The following is a 6292-nucleotide window of genomic DNA, read 5'->3' as shown; positions in this document are numbered from 1 at the left end:
TCTGAACTACCAATGAAGAAAGCATATTGTACACTGTCTGACAGCTTGCGGCATGATCCTGTTGCTATTATGGCTTATCTACAACCAATATTCACAGAAATCAAACAACTTATACCAAGCATAACAAGTCTACATTTTCTTAGTGATGGACCGAGTACACAATATAGGAACCGCAAAATGTTTGCACCTATTGGTACATACATTACCAGTTGCTTCCCAGTAGCTGAAAGTATTACATGGAATTACAGCGAGAGTGGTCATGGGAAAGGTGCTCCTGATGGTCTGGGTGGAACACTAAAGCGCACAGCGGATTACCTGGTAGCTCAAGGAAAGGACATATCTGACTTCAGTACACTTGTGCATGAGTTGACAGACAATGTGAAAGGCATAACAGTGATAAGTATTCCGAAGGAATGTATCGAGCAGTTCTCGAATACTTTGGCTCTTCGAACACCAAAACCTTTCAAAGGGACTCTACGAGTTCACCAAGTAACATGGGCACGGAATGAAGCAAATTCCAGACTACATTTCCGGAGGTTAAGCTGTTTCAGATGTCTTCCATCACGTTGTTCACTTTATGACATAGGATATCTTGATATATCCAATGATGAGGAGAAACCACCAGAAATAACTCATTGTATCATTTTGTTCATACTGTACCTAATTTTATAATGCAAGCCCTATGCTGCGACAGATTGTGTGCATGTACTGAAATTAGTAGTGTTTTAATAATTGGCTTGCAGATTTTTACACGAGCTAGGCGAGTCTCGGAGCCAGTAAAAAATTACTAACAGAAAAGAATGAACAAATACATACTATTATTATACATGATTGATTACAAATAGAAACAAGCTGGATTATCTACCAATTATAAAACTGAGTGGATTCAATAAGCAAGTGTGGAGGTTAGCCAACTGCAACAAATCATCAAATTCATTCAATTTTCCAGTCCCTATGTCATGATATATGTCATGAATGTTTGCGTTGTGGGTGCGATGTTTGTAATTTGCATGCATTCATTCATTTTTGTTTGCATCAAACACTAGCAAGTGGTGTTTATTTAATAAAATAATCATTCTGTAACATTCATGCAGCTTCTCTTCCTCAGAAGCAATTGAAATATAGTGATGTGTACAGCAGTGATGATTCAGAGTGTGAAGAGACATAAGGAACACTTCTAAAGAAGAGTCATGATGAAGATGACTTAGTAAACACTTTTGTTGTTGTTGAATACAAATCCAAGAAAAGTGTTAAGAACTACATTGGGATGGTTCTCTCGAAGGAAATGGGTGGCTTTTGTGTGAAATTTTTGCGAATTGAAACTGATGGGACATTCTATTTTCCTGAGAAAGATGACACTGCACTGGTTGATGGTTCTGACATTAGACAAGTGCTTGATGCACCAGAACTAAATTGAAGGCAAAACTATGTCTTTAAAAACATTGATACACAATTTGTGAATATAGGTTGACTTTTTTATTACTTTCACTGCTACTGTGTTGAAGGCTAATTAATGTGTCATTCTTAAATGTTTTGAAATTAATGATTTACTAATGTTTAGCTAACTTTCACAGTGTAAGTTATGTGACATTTAAAAAGTTCTTGATGAACCAGAACTGAAACTGTTGAACCAGTTAAAATTTTTAAGCTGTTTATAAGTAGGCCCTACAGGGTAAATGATTATATACATTATGTAAATGGTACCAAATTTTGATTTAACCTAAAATATAATGGTATATTTTCAGTAATTTGAAGTAAATATACGGTGATTTCAACTCCATGCCATTGAGCATCAACTCCATGCCATTGAACATCAATACCGTGCCAAGCACATTGTATTACCCGACATAAAATGATAAATATTGATCGTTGATTACTGCTGCTAATTGGGTGATGACTAACTTTTTATTTTTGATAAGTAAAAAAAATCATACAAAACCATTTTCATTTTTGTTTTATGTGGTCAGGTCAATTGTCCCTTATCTTGAGAATGACCCTTAGAAGTAACGTTGATTGTAAATCATTGTGCATCTCAAAGCCCATAGCTGACAGTTTTGCAATTATATCGAAAAACTCCATCATTTGTGTGTGGAAACCATCATTTTCTATTATTTTGTACGAAGTTACGCGTTTTAATAAGCTTGCCCTTTTTACTGGTCCTGTGGAAGGATATTCTGACTTTAACTTATCCCAAACTTGTTTTGAAGTTTTTGAAACCTTTTACCATACGTAATAAACTGGGATCTATTGCAATTATTAGATATGATTTCGCTTTAGCATCATCATCCTCCCACTTTTCAATGTCTCGTAATGGAGCGTCCTTACCTTCAACTGGTTCTGGTCTTGGCTTTCTTCCATTTACGTATACCCATGTTCCATTTTTATGAATCACAGCTTTAATTTAATTGCCTAAGTATCGTAGTTCTCCTTTGTGAGAGGTTTAATCAAACTCGACGAAAAATACATCTTAAAAAAAACTTATTAAGTCTGATCAAATTGTCACGAAGCACAACTTTTACATTCAGTGGATCAAAAATTTATATTTTAAGCACTCTGGGCCCATAACCTGATAACTTTTCGTAATTAATCACAATTTTATTTTATACTTATACACATACATGTTCATTTATTTCCATAGACAAAACGATAACAGTTTCTTTCTATCAACACAAAATAAAAACCGTCAATTTTATATTAACAAACATAAACGGGAAATCGATACAATGGATGGTGCTAAATTTGAATTCATTTTAACAGTGCCAATGGCCAAAGAGGGTAAAATAATTTAATGTTTGTGAAAGATACCCTGAAAACCACACAATGGAGGCCCTGAGAGGCCCTTGTGCGACTCGTACCGTATATTTCCCTCCAATTATATTTTTATTCATAGTATACACATGTAGGAAGGATTCTGTATACCAGCTATATTGGTGCCAATGGCCAAAGAGGGTAAAATAAATGAATGTTTGGGAAAGATACCCTGAAAACCACACATTGGAGGGCCTGAGAGGCCCTTGTGCGATTTGTACGGCATATTTCCCTCCAATTATATTTTTAATTGATAGCATACACATGAAGTATATTTTATATATACCAGCTATATTGGTGCCAATGGCCAAGGAGGGTAAAATAAATTAATGTTTGTCAAATATATCCTGAAAACTACACATTGGTGGCCCTGAGAGGCCCTTGAGCGACTCGTACGGTATATTTCCCTCCTATTATATTTTTAATTGCTAGTATACACATGTAGGAAGGTTTCTATATACCGGTACCAGGTATATTGGTGCCAATGGCCAAGGAGGGTAAAATAAATTAATGTTTGTGAAAGATACCCTGAAAACTGTTGAAGTTTGATATGACTTGTGTGGTTGTGTTGTCTATGGAAGTATTGTGATGACTTCATTATTCTTTAATTGAAGAAAAGTTACGACAATGGTGGTTGACTAAAATATGTGTGTAATCAAATTTAATGTATTAGTAAATTTGAATAAGAATTACTCAACTCTGTGCCTCATTCTATTGGGTTATGGGCCCAGGATACCCATAAAGAAAAATAGGAATTGTGAGTTATAAATATAAAGCCAGTGAAAGGAATTTTTTTTAAAAAACTTTGAATCAAGAAAATGGCAAACTATGTGACCTCCAGAACAAATTGTATAAAACCTTTTGATGGCACAGGATATAATCACTGGGAATTTAGAGTACGATTACTAGAGCCAAGATTATATGGTTTTATGCGAAATCGCGAATTTTCACGCGAAATTCATCCCAAACCGCGAAAAATGCGAAATGTTTTCTAACCACAAATAAACACCTCAATATTGATTTAAATCGTAACTACCGACTATTGGTTGATTGACAAAAATTCCGTATGTTTGTAGAAGAAATGGTCGTCATCCAACTGCAGTGTGATGGTTATTTAATGCGTTAGTTATTCATCTTAAAAAATTACAAGATATCACAAAAATTGACGATTTCACGAACAAAAAAAAGATCGTTATCTGAGTTAGGTTAGGGTTTTTAAACGCATCTAGCCACTAGAGATCACGCAATATTAACAACTAAAATTAACAAGTTAACAAACACAACAACGTGAAAATCTCAGCGCCTTGTTTGCTGTATCCTTTGAAAAATACACGTGAACAAAAACTGCATTCATTAAATAAATACGTATGAAAATAAAATAAAAGCAAACATTGATATTTAATGATCACTTGATATTTAATGAAATTTCACTGTAACGCAATTTTGTGTGCTTGTTGAATAAGCAGTTTACCGTGAAGCCTTCATTTTTATTTCACACTTCACAGGCGAGAGAGCCAAAATCGTAACATAATCGAAGTTTTCCGATCGCTAATGAAAAAGCACCATATTGCAAGGATTTATTTATTTTACGGTCATTAAATATTTTAAATAACGCTTACCTACCCAACCCTCCCGGAAAATAAATAAAAACATTTATTTTACTGACCTGACATAACCTAACCTTTTACTTCGGTACAGCTCTCTCGGCTGTAAAAAGTAGGCTTCCCGCGGTTTATTTTTTCGCTACAACTTCAGTAAATACTAGTTTTTGGTACCTCCGGGCTTTGTTTACAAATGACGTGCATAAATGAAAGCTAAATTTCTTAATCATGCCGAAAAATAAAGCTACTGCGTCATCACGTGCTGACGAGTTTAAGAATGAGGGATTATATGTCAGTGACGGAAAAATACTTTTCTGTAAATATTGTAATTGCCGTTTGGAGCATAAACGTAAGGACACGGTAAACAAGCACATAATTAGCGACAAACATGTAAAAGCTAAACTATCCCCATGCACTTTGAAACGACAGATTTCAATCCCTGAAGCAGGAGTGGCGCAAATATGCGCAAAAAAACAAAAGGAAGATTTTGTTCTCGAAACTGTTGAAGCCTTTGTAGCTGCAGGTATTCCTCTTGAGAAACTTGACAACAGCAAGCTGACTGCATGGATGCAGAAGCATGTAAGTGGTGCTGGTGATCTTCCAACAGCGGATTGGATGAGGAAAAAGTACATTCCCCTACTTAGAGAGAAAAAAGAAGTGGAAATCAAGCAGCAGCTCTTGGGGCAAGATGTGGTCATACTCGCAGATGAAACCACTGACAAGAGTAATAATTGTGTTTTCAACATCTTGTTTAAAATTCTGAAACCAGGTGCTGAACAAGATGTTATCTTAGGGGCTTCTTGTGTCCTTGATGCAGCAAATGCTGTTTGTTGTTCTCGGGCAGTGATTGATGTATGCTCCAAATATGAAGTCAAGGAAGAAAACATAATTGCGTATGTTACAGATAGTGCCAGGTACATGACAAAATCTGCTGGCACCCTTGAAGGTGTATTTGGTGACCACATGTACCACATACAATGTTGGGCCCATAAAGTAAACATTGTTGGGCAGATCTGGAAAAACAACTTGGAAGAACTGAACCTCTTCGTTTGTAAGGTAAAGATGGCCTTTCTTAACACCAGAAAGAGGAGGCATGCATACCTTCAATTTCTTCTCCAGAAACATGGAGAAAACAAGGCTCTGGTCAAGTTATTCCCCATGCCAGTTGTTACACGTTGGAACACATGGTTTGAATCTGTATCATACCTCGCACTCCATCTGCACGACATTGTGGAATTCTTTGAGCAGCTTAGCGAAGATAACTCTGGTGTTAAATATATCAAGGGACTCCAGAAGGAAGAGTTACAATGTCTTGAGGCCACTCTTACATTTGTGGCTCAAAACTGTAACACCTTTGTAGAGCTAATTAATTTTCTTGAAGGAACAAAGTATCCTACTGCTCATCAGTTGTGCACAAAATTGAGTAAACTGCAAACTACTCTTGATGTCTTGGCTAAGGGAATATTTCCTGAAAATGTTGAAGACATTTTGGCTGAAATGAAAACTGTCAACTCTGCAGCCCTTAAAGAGCAGTTCAAGAACACAGCTAAACTCAGTCTTATAAAACTGATTGATCTGGTGAACACTGATCCATCTCGTCAACTATTTCTGGGAATCAGCGCTCTAATGAATCCTCAAAATGTAGGAAACATTCGTGTGGAGGAAAAAGAATTCCAGATTGGGAACCTACCTTTCCTTTGCAAGGTGCAGAAGAACTCTGTAGCGACAGGCTACATAACACTCCAAAACCTGGTTTCCCAAGAGCAGAAGAAACCGCATGTGAACTACATAGACATGGTGGACATACTATGTAAAATGAAAGCGGATTATCCTGAATTTGCAGCTGCTGCTTTAAAGTTAATATGGATACCTGCAACGAATGT

This window comes from Bacillus rossius, chromosome 1, assembly GCF_032445375.1.
Source record: "Bacillus rossius redtenbacheri isolate Brsri chromosome 1, Brsri_v3, whole genome shotgun sequence".
Classification (NCBI taxonomy): domain Eukaryota; kingdom Metazoa; phylum Arthropoda; class Insecta; order Phasmatodea; family Bacillidae; genus Bacillus; species Bacillus rossius.
Note: the sequence above shows the minus strand (reverse complement) of the source record.